At 41.7% G+C, this 13,830-nt stretch overlaps 1 protein-coding gene across 7 annotated transcripts in view; it reads left to right on the forward strand.

The window, feature by feature from the left end:
* TRIO (trio Rho guanine nucleotide exchange factor) overlaps nucleotides 1-13,830 on the forward strand; it is an 830,868-nt gene that overhangs the window by 172,925 nt on the left and 644,113 nt on the right. The gene's annotated exons all lie outside the window — the stretch shown is intronic.

Consider the following 13,830-nt stretch of genomic DNA (forward strand, 5'->3'; position numbering starts at 1 on the left):
AAATATATAAAATACCTCAAGTCATGAGGTTTCTCCTATCCCCCTAGGTATGGCAATCCAGACAAAGAACACCAGAAACCCAGGCTTTTAAGCGGGAAAACTGCAGTAGTTTAGACAAAGAAAGACACAAAGAATACTGAACAGAGAGAGAGATAGAGAGATTAATACCTTCATGTAGTAAGTATACATATACCTGATTTCCCTTATGGTCTTGCTTAATCCAGCAAAGTACATAAAGAGAATATTATTATGCTTTTTCTTCCTAGTAACCCCTTGTATTTTTCTGTTAATCTCTAGTTTTTCTGGTCTTGGTTGCAATCCATATTCAAATTTTTATATCTTTGTACCAAAACCTTTCATAGACTCCAAATTGAGCATTCCCCTAACTATCACATGTGCATTACTAACTAGATTTACCCAGAATCATATGAAAGTAGGTATCGTATATGTAGAAAAAATCTACAACGTACTTAACAATAATATCTTGCACACTATCCATTCCAATACATGTCATAGCGCCCCCTGTCTGTCAGTGGCACTACTCAATAAGCAGGCAGCATATTCTCACAAATTGAATGGGTGACATCATCCATGGAGCCTCGGTACGGACTGTGGAAAGTGTAGTATTACTTTAAGCTTTAGCAAGCTTTTTAGACTGCCTGCACTGTGCATACGCGAGTGCCTTCCTACCCAATGCCAGCTCACAAGGTCGTCAGTTTTTCATTTTCCATGAAGTGAAAACGTATCTCTTGTTTCTCCGTTGAGTTGCTTTCCTGCTTATATTTTTTTATAAACTATTTCAAGTTCTTCTCTCTATACTTTTCTTTTGAAAAATAAGTAAAGTAGTAAAAAGAAAAAGTAACTTTGGACTTTCTTCAAACTTCGTTCAACAGCCTTAACAATTCCATTCTTACTTTATGCGGTGATCATCGATGGATTTTCGGCCTTGTTTCTACTCTACTCCAGCTCACCCTCTTTGACTGTATCTGACTCCGGGGCTATGGATTGCCAGAAGGTAAACTGTTGATTAATGTCAAAGTTTGGAGTGGGACTTGCCGGTAACAATAGACATCGATACCTTCATCTACTTGCATCAGTGGCATATTAGCATTGACTCCAATTGATGCATGCCTTTCTATACCGATGTTTATTCCATACCTTCATTGGTGGCTTATTAGCATTGAGTCTATTTGATGCATGCCTTTCAGTACTGCTGTTTTAACCATGTCGATACAGATGCATCACAGTAGATACTGCCCTGTCAGTTAAGCATCAAGTCCATTTGATGCATGGCTTTCTGGGCAATACAGATTGTCATTTCTGAAGCACATCGCTTTTCAGGCACCCATGCTTCGACACCTGTGGCAACTTCATAACCACTTGATGTTACATGGTCATGGTGCCTCCTCTTCATTGATGAATTTTGGTTCAGGTTATTGGTTGAAATACAGAGCCTCTTCTTTACACATCGATCTGCCTCGGTACTGATCCATGCCAAGCATCGCATATTCAGCGATAGTACTTTCCCCAGCTTCTTCTTACATTGTAGCATCAATGATATCGATCCAAGTTGAAACTACCTTTCCATACTGCTTCAGGAATCCACCATGGGGGTAGAGCGTATAAGGTGTTTTTTTCCCCGGTTGTCTGGATACAAACATGCAAAGACAAATAGCATCGTCTAACATGGGTGTGGAGTCTGTAAGTTAGATTCCTTACCATGTAAAAAAACCAAACAGCAGACAAGCAGTGTTTACTTTTGAACTTCTACGTTATCAATGGACATTCTCTATATTAACCATTGAAGCGACATGATTCTCTGCTTTATCTTCTAAGCAGGATCAACCAGGTTTTTCTACTGAAACATATCTTTCACTATACCATCAATGTTCATACAGTACTTTTCAAGAGGCTCATAAATTTGTTGTGAAATATTTTTCCTTGCACATGTATTTCCTGTTGTTTAATGAACATTATCCACAACACCCTTTACTCCATCTCCTTTTTTTTTTTTCTAAAGGAACCTGGAGGTTTGGGAATGGCTGTAGGAGAGAGAGGTGGAGGCCACTACATCCTTTTTAGGTTGTTTTTCCTTCTACTCCAGCATCTCTTAGTATCATTGGATATGGTTGCAATACTGAAATCAAACAGTGCCTTTGTCACAGATTCTTGGTTTTTGTATTGATCTTCATTCAGTGCATTACTGTTTCTACCTGCTACACTTCTCTGCAGTATGCTGAGATCTCGTATACCATAGTGTACATGTTGTGACCTCTAGACTCATCTAGGTCACTTCCTATTTACCTCTCTTACCAATGGTATATTTGTTCCTGCTAATGTAATACAGTCACTTTGTAAGACTCATTCCTCTTGAAATTTCTCTATTTCTCATTCAAAGACTCGAAACTCCTCCATGGTGGTGCCAAAAGCCTGTACTTTTGATTCACTGTTGGAGTCTTAAGTTACCTGGAGGTCTTTATTTTTGGAAAAACAAAAACAAAATCCCAGATTTTTCTTGATTGCTGACCTTATGTAGTTTTCTACTGCAACCATTTCTTAATGGTCTTAGAGTTATTTTACTTCTTGCTTTTACTAAGATAAGAAGAGTTCAGGACTACCGCGGAGCGGCAGAGTGGTTGTTCTGTTGACTTTTTCTGCCATTATGCTTCTATATTTCTGTAGCAAAGGTTGTGATATGCTTTTCTTCCTATTCATATTTCCTTCAATGGATTTGAGTGTGGGAACTGTTCTTGCACTTTTTCTCTGGGTTGTACTTCTCAAAATCCACACACAGGTTTTTATGCTGAGTTTCAGTTGGTTCTTGCTGGTCCTCTAGTATTAGCTTCAGACCATCAATTTTATTTCTCCTCATTTGTTTTTCTCTATTGTGTACTTATCTGTGCAACATTGCGTTTTTTTCCTTAAAAAAAGAGAAAACATTGAGGTTTTTTCCTCATGAGAATACATTGAGGTTACCATTCTGGTGTTGGTGACACTGTTTTTTTCAAAGAAGATTCTATTCAGCACCTTAACTCTGCAGGCATATTGCCTCTTTGGTTAGTTATGTCACACTTAGATCTATGGTATCTCCTTACCTTCAGTTGATGCCACTGGCTCAGGAGTAAATTATTCGATTTTTGGGAGTACTGCATGGCTAAGTTCAGGCTACCCAATCCTCTTTGATATTAAAGTAAGAGGGTACAGGAGCTCAAAGATATGAGTTTATTACTATGATTTTCCTGTCACCTTCATAAATACTTGTGTTTCATGTGGCACTTATATTAGGGACCACATCTATCATAGCTCATTCTCCATTCCTTATTTTACTTGGGTAACATTTTATATGTTTTGATTCCCTACTTTCTAACGAGCCATTACCAGGGGTCAATGATTTTAAAAGTTCAGCTACTTTCCTTCTACACATATGCTTTCATGGGCTCAGGCCCCCTTTTTTCTTGGTGCTCTGTCCTTACTAAGCTCCTCTTGAGGAAATTTAAAAAAAACAGCACTCAAAACCATTTAACCAACTTTTTGTTTTTTTCAGGGATATTATACAAGTCCATTCTCACTTTCCTTGTTAAATCTTTGAAGGATTTCATCTTACTGGCATATTGTTTTGATGATATGCTTCCCCTTGCTGTTTTTACTGATTTTCTCATTTTAAGGCTTCTTATGTTCTTATGTTATTTTTTCAGTCTTCATGAGATCTTTTTTTTTCCTTTATTTATCACTTTTAAACATACAGTATCAAGAATTAATCTTGAACATAAAGGAAAGTATTAGCTAAGAACAAATAATACAATCTATATCTAGAAAGAAAATATATAGCCTAATCCATCTCAAGTCCACATAATAATTGAGATCATTGATTGCTAGAACGAAGAAAAACAAACTTGCAAAAATCTTAGGAAAACTAGGTTCCAACATCTGAGGCAGAATTTATTTTCTAACAGTTCAAAAACTTCAAACCCCTTCAAGACGCTTTAGGGATAGAAAATGCAGTTAAGTATGAAGGTTAGAAAAATTCAGGGATTATTATTTAAGTACACATTTACATGGGTATCTTAAATAAAAGGTACCTCTTATAAGCAAAACTCCAGGTTTTAACATCAAGAATTGTCTTCTTCGCTTTTGAGTCTCACACGAAACATCTGGGAAAATCTGAATTTTTAAACCCTAAAACTCTTTGTCTCTATTTTGTAAAAACAGTCTTAATGAGATCTTACAGAATAATATTACAAATATTTTTATCAGGAGGTTGTTTTTCTTCTCAGTTAGCCACTATGTTCAGATTTTATGTGCCATAGCATCGGCTTCCCTATGATAATTCTTTAAAAGAAAATCCTACTACCACTACCACTACTACTACATGTACTTGTACTATTAATTATTTTTATAGCACTACCAGATGCACCCAGCACTGCACAGTCACAAAGAAGAAAACAGTCCCTGCTTAAAAGAGCTTACAATCTAAACAGGCAAGACAGACAAACAGGATGTCATGGATACAGTTAAGGGGAACGGATAATCAGCAGGCTGGGTTGGAGGTCGGAGGAGTAGGGTTAAGGATTGAAGGCTATATCAAAAAGTTGAGTTTTCAGTCTGCTTTTAAACAAGGGAAGGGGCCTGACGGACAAACTCGGATAATTAATTCCAGGCATAGGGAGCAGATAGATGAAAGGAACGAAGTCTGTACTTGGCAATGGAGGAGACATAGAGGGATTGTGAAGACTTACAAGGAGACATAAACATGCTCGAGAAATGGGCCATGAAATGGCAAATGAAACATAGAAACATAGAAGATGACGGCAGAAAAGGGCTACAGCCCATCAAGTCTGCCCACTCTGCTTACCCACCCCCTGTCTATGCCCTAATGACCCAATTTCCTTATCTTGACCCTCGTAGGGATCCCACATGGGTATCCCATTTATTCTTAAAAGTTCAACGTGGATAAGTGCAAGGTGATGTATGTCGGTAACAAAAATCTTATATACGAATACAGGATGTCCGATGCAGTACTCAGAGAGACCCCCCCAGGAAAGAGACTTGGGAGTACTTGTAGACAAGTCAATGAAGCCGTCCACACAATGTGTGGCGGCGGCGAAAAAGGCGAACAGAATGCTAGGAATGATTAAGAAGGGGATCACAAACAGATCAGAGAAGGTTATCATGCCGCTGTACCAGGCTATGGTGCATCCCCACCTGGAATATTGTGTCCAACACTGGTTGCCGTACATGAAAAAGGACATAGTACTACTCGAAAGGGTCCAGAGAAGAGCGACAAAAGTGGTTAATAGACTGGAGGAGTTGCCGTACAGTGAAAGGCTAGAGAAACTGGGCCTCTTCTCCCTTGAAAAGAGGAGACTGAGAGGGGACATGATCAAAACATTCATAATGAAGGGAATAGACTTAGTAGAGAAAGAGAGATTGTTCACCCTCTCCAAGGTAGAGAGAACGAGAGGGTACTCTCCAAAGTTAAAAGAGGATAGATTCCATACAAACGTAAGGAAGTTCTTCTTCACCCAGAGAGTGGTAGAAATCTGGAACGCTTTTCCAGAGGCTGTTACAGGGGAAAGCACCCTCCAGGGATTCAAGACTAGGTTAGACAAGTTCCTGCTAAACCAGAACAAATTCAGGTTATGCTAGACTCAATTAGGGCATTGGTCTTTGACCTAAGGGCTGTCCTGTGAGCGGACTGTTGGGCATGATGGATCACTGGTCTCACCCAGCAGTGGTAATTCTTATATTCTTGTGTTCTTAAGGGTAAAGTTAAGAGCAGCTTATCTGAGGAATGGAATTCTCTGGGAGGTGTATAAGGAGAGAGAAGCGAGGAGAGATATTGAGGGGCAGCAGAATGAACACACTTGTAGATCAGCAATAAGATCTTGTACTGTATGTGATGGCAGATAGGGAGTCAGTGAAGTCACTTAAGGAGGAGGTGACATGAGCGTAGCGAGGTTGGTAGAAGATGAGTCGTGCAGCAGAGTTCTGCACAGATTGCAAGGGGGAAATGCGACACTGCGGAATACCAGTTAAAAGTAGATTGCAGTAATTTAAGCGTGAGGTTATGAGAGCATGTACAAGTGTCCGGGTAGTGTGCTCAGAGAGGAAGGAGTGAATTTTGGTGATATTGAAGAGAAGGAAGTGACAGGTCTTAACTTGTTGGATGTGTGTAGAAAATCAGAGGTCAGAATCGAAGACCGCTTCAAGATTGCGAGCAGAGGAGACTGGAATAATGACAGTATTATTTACTTAGATGGAGAAAGGAGGAAGAGAAGCAGAGGGTTTAGAAGGATTATAAAATTCCTTTCCCTTTTCATTCGTATCTACTCAAGGATAGGACTGATTTTAACTGTTCGTTGGATCAGCTGTTCCATATAGGTGCATTAGCCAGTAGCCTCTCTTAATAGGTTCGTGAATCTTTTTGTTGTATCCATCACATATATTTAGACTCAACTGACTCTAGGAGGTTGTTTATTATCTTTCAACCAGGTTTTATCAGATTTTTCTGTTTACCTCTAGTGGAACACTAGGGCTCCTTTCTTCATTTTGTTCCTTCCGTTGCCTCCATGATCTCACATCAGACATTAGGTCTATGTTTACAAGGCAACTCGAGTTTTTCTGAGTTCTTGGAACCCAACTCTCCCTCCATCCCTTTTTTTCGAGCTGCTTGTCTAAGGATATGAACTGTTTATTAGTGCATTGCATTGCAATCTATCCTTGGGGCATTCTCAACCAGTCAGATTTTCAGGATATCCACCATGAATATGCATGAGAGAGATTTGGCTACAAAGAAGGCAATGCATGCAAAATCTCTCATGCATATTCATGGTGGTTATCCTGAAATCCAGATGGTTGATGTGCCCTGAAGACTGGGTTTGAGACCAACTGTGTTAGTCTGTGGGACCTAATTGCTATGTGTGTTGACATACTTTTAAGTCCTTGGCTGGTCATTTTCTGTTATTTAGGAGAGTGGTTATAAAACATATTCTTATGTGGTGGTACTTAAAGCAAAAGATTATTTTTTCCCTCCTCTTGAAGTACCAGGATTTCTTTTATATGCATTCAGTTTTCATTCTAAGCATTGTGCAATAAATACATGCTTGTTTTAGAGTGACTATAATGAGCATTTCATGAATGTTAAAACCTGCTCCATCATCTAATCTCTGCATTAGATTGATGCCCCACCATTTGCTTTTGAGTTTTATATGTGTTAATTGTTTTAATTAGTTCTGCCTTAAAAAAATCCTATTTGTTTAATGATATTGCTGCTTCTACTAAACATGCCATGTATTAAGAGGGTTAATTATATAATTTGCTCAGATAAACATGGATGCTAGAGTGTATTCAAGTATATACAATTTTTTTCTCAAAGTATGTGTTTTAACAAAAAAAACACAAAAAACATATATTTTAATTTTGTTAGGGGGGTCATTCCATGTCAAGTGGACCAGGAGCCCATGCTCGACCCCCCCCCCCTTGAAATCCAACCAGATTTTACAGGGGTCTTGTCTAGGGTCTCAAATGAAACTGCAAAAAAAATTTGGATCTGTCAATTTGGTCAGGAGCTAGGGGTGGTTGAACAAAAGCAATATTTTTTGGATGGTCATATCTTCAGCTTCACTTGACTGTACACTTCCCCCTCCCCATTCGCGGTTTCGGCAATCGCGATTTCACATATTCGAAATTTTTTGGGGAGGGGGAAAAAAGAAAAAACCCACAGTTTAGCCTTCCCCGCCTTATCTGGTGGTCTAGCGGGCTTTCGGGGCAGGAGCGATCTTCCTACACTTCTGCCCCGTGTAGATCGCCAATAGGAAATGGCTGTGGGGAGTTCCCGTCGTAGTCTTGAGAGACTATGGAAACTCCCGGCAGCTATTTCCTATTGGCGATCTGCACGGGGCAGGAGCATAGGAAGATTGCTCCTGCCCTAAAAGCCCGCTAGACCACCAGGTAAGGCCGGGATGCCAGGGTGAAGGCAGGAGGGAGGCGGGAGTGGGTCAGAGCCGGACCAGAAGATATTCGCGGTCCGGCTCTGCCCCTATACCCCGCGAATCCGGAGGGAGAATTGTAAAAGCTCATATTGCAAATCTTGGAAGTACCTCATGGTACATGTCTGCTCGTAAAGTTTTACCTTCAGCTGACTTACCTACCAGCAGCAGTATGGAGCCAAACTGTGCCAAAAATTTTCATTTGTAAATTTTTTTGCCTACTTTGCTGACCTGTAGAAATGGAAGCACGTTTGCAAAAGATTTCAAACTTGGCACAGAAACTTGCCCTAAGGTGTTGTACCAAAATGCAAAATTTCAGAGTCCTAGGTAGTTTCTTTCTGCCACAGTGCTTAAGCCAAGTTGGTGTTTTAGGTCACATGAGGCATGGGAGTAGATTGCTTGCTTTTGTTCAACCAAATTGATAAAGATCCAAAAATTTTTTTCAGAATTTAATTTGAGACCCTAGACAACACCCCTGTAAAATTTGGTTGGATTTCAAGGGGGTCGAGCATGGGCAGTTGTCAGTATCGGTTCACTTGACATGGAATGACCCAAGGGCTTAATTTATAGGGATGGACCTGGAGTATAGTGTCTCCCCTTTTCAGATTCCAGAGCAGGCAAAGAGGAAGGGGTGAACCTAGAGCAGAGAACAGTCATGTTGCTATATAATCCAGTCCCTCTTTTCCTATTGCTTATACTCCTGGTACTTTCCCAGTTCTAGATTCCATTTCATTTTTTGTGTATTATATTTTTTGATGCCTTGTCATTAGCTCAAGGCCAGTTACATTTAGAAATTATTTCTTAGCATCCCTTAAACCAGTGTTTTTTAACTTCTTCAAGCCAAGTACCCCGTAAGTCTAAAAAATATCAACCGAACTCCACCTCAGACCTGCCCAAGCTCTGCCCCAGACCCCCGCACCCATAATAATAGTACTAATTGTAATGTAATTTCTTGCATTCATTTTTCACATACACACAATATAATCTTATTAAAAATACATAAATACTCCAGCTGATGAGGACCCTCAAGCTATGTCAGCTGAGAACTTCCTTTGAAAGTGGCCAAGGTTCCCTTTTGCCAAGCTTGGCAGGCAGCAGCAGCGTCCCTGAGTCACAGATGCTGGCACCTTAGTGGCTCAGGGATGCTGCCAGCGATTGCTATGCTTGGTGGAGGGAAGGTCTGGTCACCTTAGGAGGAGGTCCTCAGCTGGCAGTGCTTGGGGATCCCCACCAGCCACTGGTTAGCATGTATTTCAATACTGGAAAAAATAAAAACAGAAATACATTTCCTTATCTGTTGAACACAATAGAAAGGCATCCGCTATATACATTTCCCAATGCTAACATATTTCAGTCAATAAATTCCTTCTTTTTTTTTTTTTTTTTTACCTTTGTCTGGAGAAATATTTTTCCATTAAGTTGGTTTCAGTTTCTCTTTTTTCTGCTTTCCTGTCTTCTGCAAATTCTTCGACTTCAAGTGGTGGTTCCTACCATGATCCAGAATTTCTCTCTTCCCTCCCTCTCATTGTACAGCATCCTATCCTGGATCATTTTCCCTCTTTTTCCCCTCCCCACTCCTGCAAAGCATTTCTTTCTCTCTCCTCCACCCCCTTGTGCAACATATCTCCCTCTATCTTCCACTGTCTACCATCTCTCTTTCCCTTTCTTGCTACAAAGGGACTAGGGAAATAGAGAGAGGGAGGGATGCAGGATGCATCTCCCCACCCCCTCTATTGCCACATCCAACATGTCTATATCCACTGGACCTTGTGCAGCATCTTTTGTCCCTACCCACCAGCCCCATGCCCACCATTTCTCCTTCTATCACCTCTCTCCAGCATCATGCCATATTTCTCTCTCCATTTCCTCTACCACTATGTCCAAAATTCCTCCCTCTTGCATCCTTTTCAATCTGTCGCACTGTTCCCTTTCCACAACCATATCCAACATTTCTCCCTCTCATCCTTCTCTTCCGTATGCATCTCAACCTCACTCCTCTTTTTTCTTATGATCAACAATTCTCCTTTTTTTCCTTTCCTCATGTGCACCATCTCTTTCCTTCTCACACACTCATACCCAACAATTCTCTCTTTCTATTCCTTCCCCCACCTCAGCATCTATTTTCCTCCCTCCTATATCCCATGTTTGTGCCCCCTTCCTTCCTCTCTTCTGTGTCTCAAGTTCATGTCCCTCCCTTCATTCTATGTCCAAATGTACTCCCTCACTCCCTTCTGTGTCCCAAGTTCATGCCCCCTTCCTTTCTTCTGTGTTCCAAGTTTATGCCCCTCCCATGTCCCAACGCACTTCTTCCCCCTCTCTCCTTCCTTCCTTTGTCCAATGTTCATGTCCCCTTCCTCCCTTACTTATCCCAATGTGCTCGCTCGCTCCCTTCAGGGCTGTCCAGGTTGGTCTTCTTCATGCCTTCAGCTGCACTTGCTTCTTCACAGGGCTGCGGGCAGCGGCTTCTGCATGTGGCTGACAACGGAAGCCTTCCCTCTGACGTATTCCAATTCGGCTTTGGCGGCTTGCTGGGAGTCTACACACAGCTTTGTGAAGGGGTGCATGTGGCTAGAGGGATACTTCTCTCTTGAACTTGACGCTCAAGACGATCTTTCTGGTCGCTGTTAACGTCAGTGAGGCATGTCTGCAAACTCCAGCCTCTTTCTTGCAGTGAACCATTCCTTCCTTCCTGGCGAAGTTGTTTTTAGCTTTCTGTTAATCAGGAAGTCTGTTTGCCTGTTTTTCAGCCTATTGGAAATAAATACGAAACTCATGACCTCCAAATAGCAAAGAAGCACTCTGCGCACATCTAATTTCATTAAAACACAATCCTGTGTCTTTGAACCATTTGTGCTGACTCATTCTGTCAAGCTCCCGCTTCTAAGGCCACGATTTCCAAATGAATCTGTGAGGCTCTTTTGTCAGCCTACATTCTTTCTGGGAAACAGTCTTCTGCTTCCGTCCAGGCGCATTCTACTAAATGTGTGGCTTTTTCGTGGGCTGAAGCTACAGCAGTCTCCCCTAAAGAGATTTGCTGGGCAGTGACATGGTCCTCTGCACACATTTGCTATGTTTTACAGCAGGGGTGTCCAACCTGCGGCCCAAGGGCCACATGCAGCCCTGTGAAGTATTTTGTGCGGCCCCAGTCGAGGGCAATGCAGTGTTTTCCTCTGCTACCCCCGGGTATTTACCGTCTTGCCGGCTCCCTGCTCTGTCTTGCAGCAGCATTTGTGTGGCCCCAGAAACATTTTTTTCTGCCAATGCGGCCCAGGGAAGCCAAAAGGTTGGACACCCCTGTTTTACAGAATGGATGTGATGGAGAGACAGGACTCTGCCTTTGAGTCCTCAGTCTTGGAGGTCTGTGCAGTAAGCTCGCCCTAGCTTTTTGGGAACCACTTTGTATGTCCCACTTGTCTAGAATTTCTCACCTATTGCACTTGAAAAAGAGATGCATTTACCCTGGTAAGCTTTTTTTTCAATAGATAGGTGAGATATTCTAGACTCCCATCCTGTCCTTCCCGTGTCTGCCTACTGTCTTAGTTTGTTTATGCTTCTCCAAGTGTATCTTAGAACATAAGAATTGCTGCTGGGTCAGACCAGTGGTCCATCGCGCTCAACAGTTTGCTCACGCGGCAGCCCCCAGGTCAAAGACCAGTGCCCTAACCGAGACCAGCCTCACCTGCGTACATTCCGGTTCAGCAGAAACTTGTCTAGCCTTGTCGTGAATCCCTGGAGGGTGTTTTCCCCTATAACAAACTCCGGAAGAGCATTCCAGTTCTCCACTACTCTCTGTGTGAAGAAGAACTTCCTTACATTTGTATGGAATCTATCCCCTTTTAACTTTAGAGAGTGCTCTTTCGTTCTCCCCACTTTGGAGAGGGTGAACAACCTGTCCTTATCTACTGAGTCTATTCCCTTCATTATCTTGAATGTCTCGATCATGTCCCCTCTCAGTCTCCTCTTTTCAAGGGAGAAGAGGCCCAGTTTCTCTAATCTCTCATTGTACAGCAACTCCTCCAGCCCCTTAACCATTTTAGTCGCTGTTTTCTGGACCCTTTTGAGTAGTACTGTGTCTTTCTTCATGTATGGCGACCAGTCAACCCTATCTATTCCCTTGAGGTTTTTGCTGGCTGTTTGCAGCTGATATTCTCATGTTACTTTTTTTTGAGGAGGACAGTTATTTATGAACTTGATTGTTATGGGGGAGTCTACTTCACATTGGTTCGGTAGCTCTTGGTGCTTGGATACTAACTTTTGGTGGTCCTAAGGAGCTCAGTGACATATAGAAGCACAGAGAAAAATCCAAACTGGATTCTTCCTTCAGATGGCACACAGCCCACTATCTAGAATGTCTTACCTATCTACTGGAAAAGAGTTTACCAGGGTAAGTACATAATCTCTTTTTCTCATGCATTTTCTTTAAAACAAAAATGTAGAAAACTTGAAAGATAATATATATGAATTAATACCATTTGTTACTAAATCTTTTTGGTTTCTTTTTAATTTTAGGAATAGTCTTATTTAGTGCTTGTTTATTTACATTTCAGTTGTATATCTAGTTCTACAGTTGTTTACAGAATGGCCAACTCAGTCTCTCTCCAAAACTATCTCTTGTCTCTAGAACTATGATTAAGGAATTTGTTGAGATTTATTTTTAAACATGGCTTCTAGTGCAATAGGCACATCATTCAGCAGCAGACAAATCCAGATGAATGGATTGTATCCATCCACCAGCAGGGACAAAAAAAGTTTTTAGAAAATTGTCAAAGGTGCATTTGTTGAGGCCTTTTGTTTCCAGAACAATTTGACAGATTATTTTGTTTTACTGTTGGTATGTTATTTTTGTATTTTGCTTTTGATATACTGTATTTTTCGCTCCATAAGATGCCCTCTTTTCACCCCCCAAAAAGGAGGTGGAAATAAGGGTGTGCCTTAAGGAGCGAATATAACCCCCCTGGTACCTTTTTTTCCTATCCTGCGGGGCAGCGGAATAGCGGTGCATGAGGCAGGCGCGCGCTGTACTCCGAATGGCTGCCTGTCAGTTCTTGTCCCGTGAGAACTGACAGTCAGCCATTCGGAATGCAATGAGGGACCAAGCAGGCATGCAAAAAGCGTGCGCCTACCTCGTGCACTGCTGTGCTGCCAGAAGAGAGCAGGGGAACTGGGGCAGGAGTACGGAAAGCGCACTAGATTACTGGGATGGGGAAAAAAGGTACCGGGAATGGGGGGGGGGGGGGGTGGCTGGCTGGCTGGCTGGCTGGCTAGTTTGGGGGGGGGGGTGGCTGGCTGGCTTTGGACTAGCTGGTTGTTACTACATGTGCCTACCATTAGACGTGCCCACCACTAGACGTGCCCTGTACCCTGTCCCAGCCTACCACTAAACCACCATTTGGATCAGAATGTTTTACTTGGTTTTTCCTCCTTTACGGTTAGGTGCGTCTTATGGTCAGGTGCATCTTATAGAGTGAAAAATACAGTATGTTTTATGGGTGTTGTAATGTTTGCTACTTGCAAAGGAACCCCACATTGTAAAAATCAGAGAGTGGTTTAATCAGTTGTAGTAGTTAACAAACAAGTTTTAAATAAAAAATAAAACCAAACAAACCTTTAAAGACTCAGTCCTATGAGATTGCCCTATCAGTTTCTAGAGCTATCCAATCTTTGCTGAGCTGTAGAAAATCGCAGTACCAGATGTTGCTCAGGCAAGTTGTCTGTAATGTTTTAGGTTTACATTAAGTTTAAAGGTACTCTGGGGAGAGACCACTTATGTTTGTTACTTTATGCATTCCTGAAGCTATGATAGTCTCAATCTTTTACTCCCTTCAACTCCCCCTCCCCCCAA

Source organism: Geotrypetes seraphini, chromosome 2 (assembly GCF_902459505.1).
Source record: "Geotrypetes seraphini chromosome 2, aGeoSer1.1, whole genome shotgun sequence".
Classification (NCBI taxonomy): Eukaryota; Metazoa; Chordata; class Amphibia; order Gymnophiona; family Dermophiidae; genus Geotrypetes; species Geotrypetes seraphini.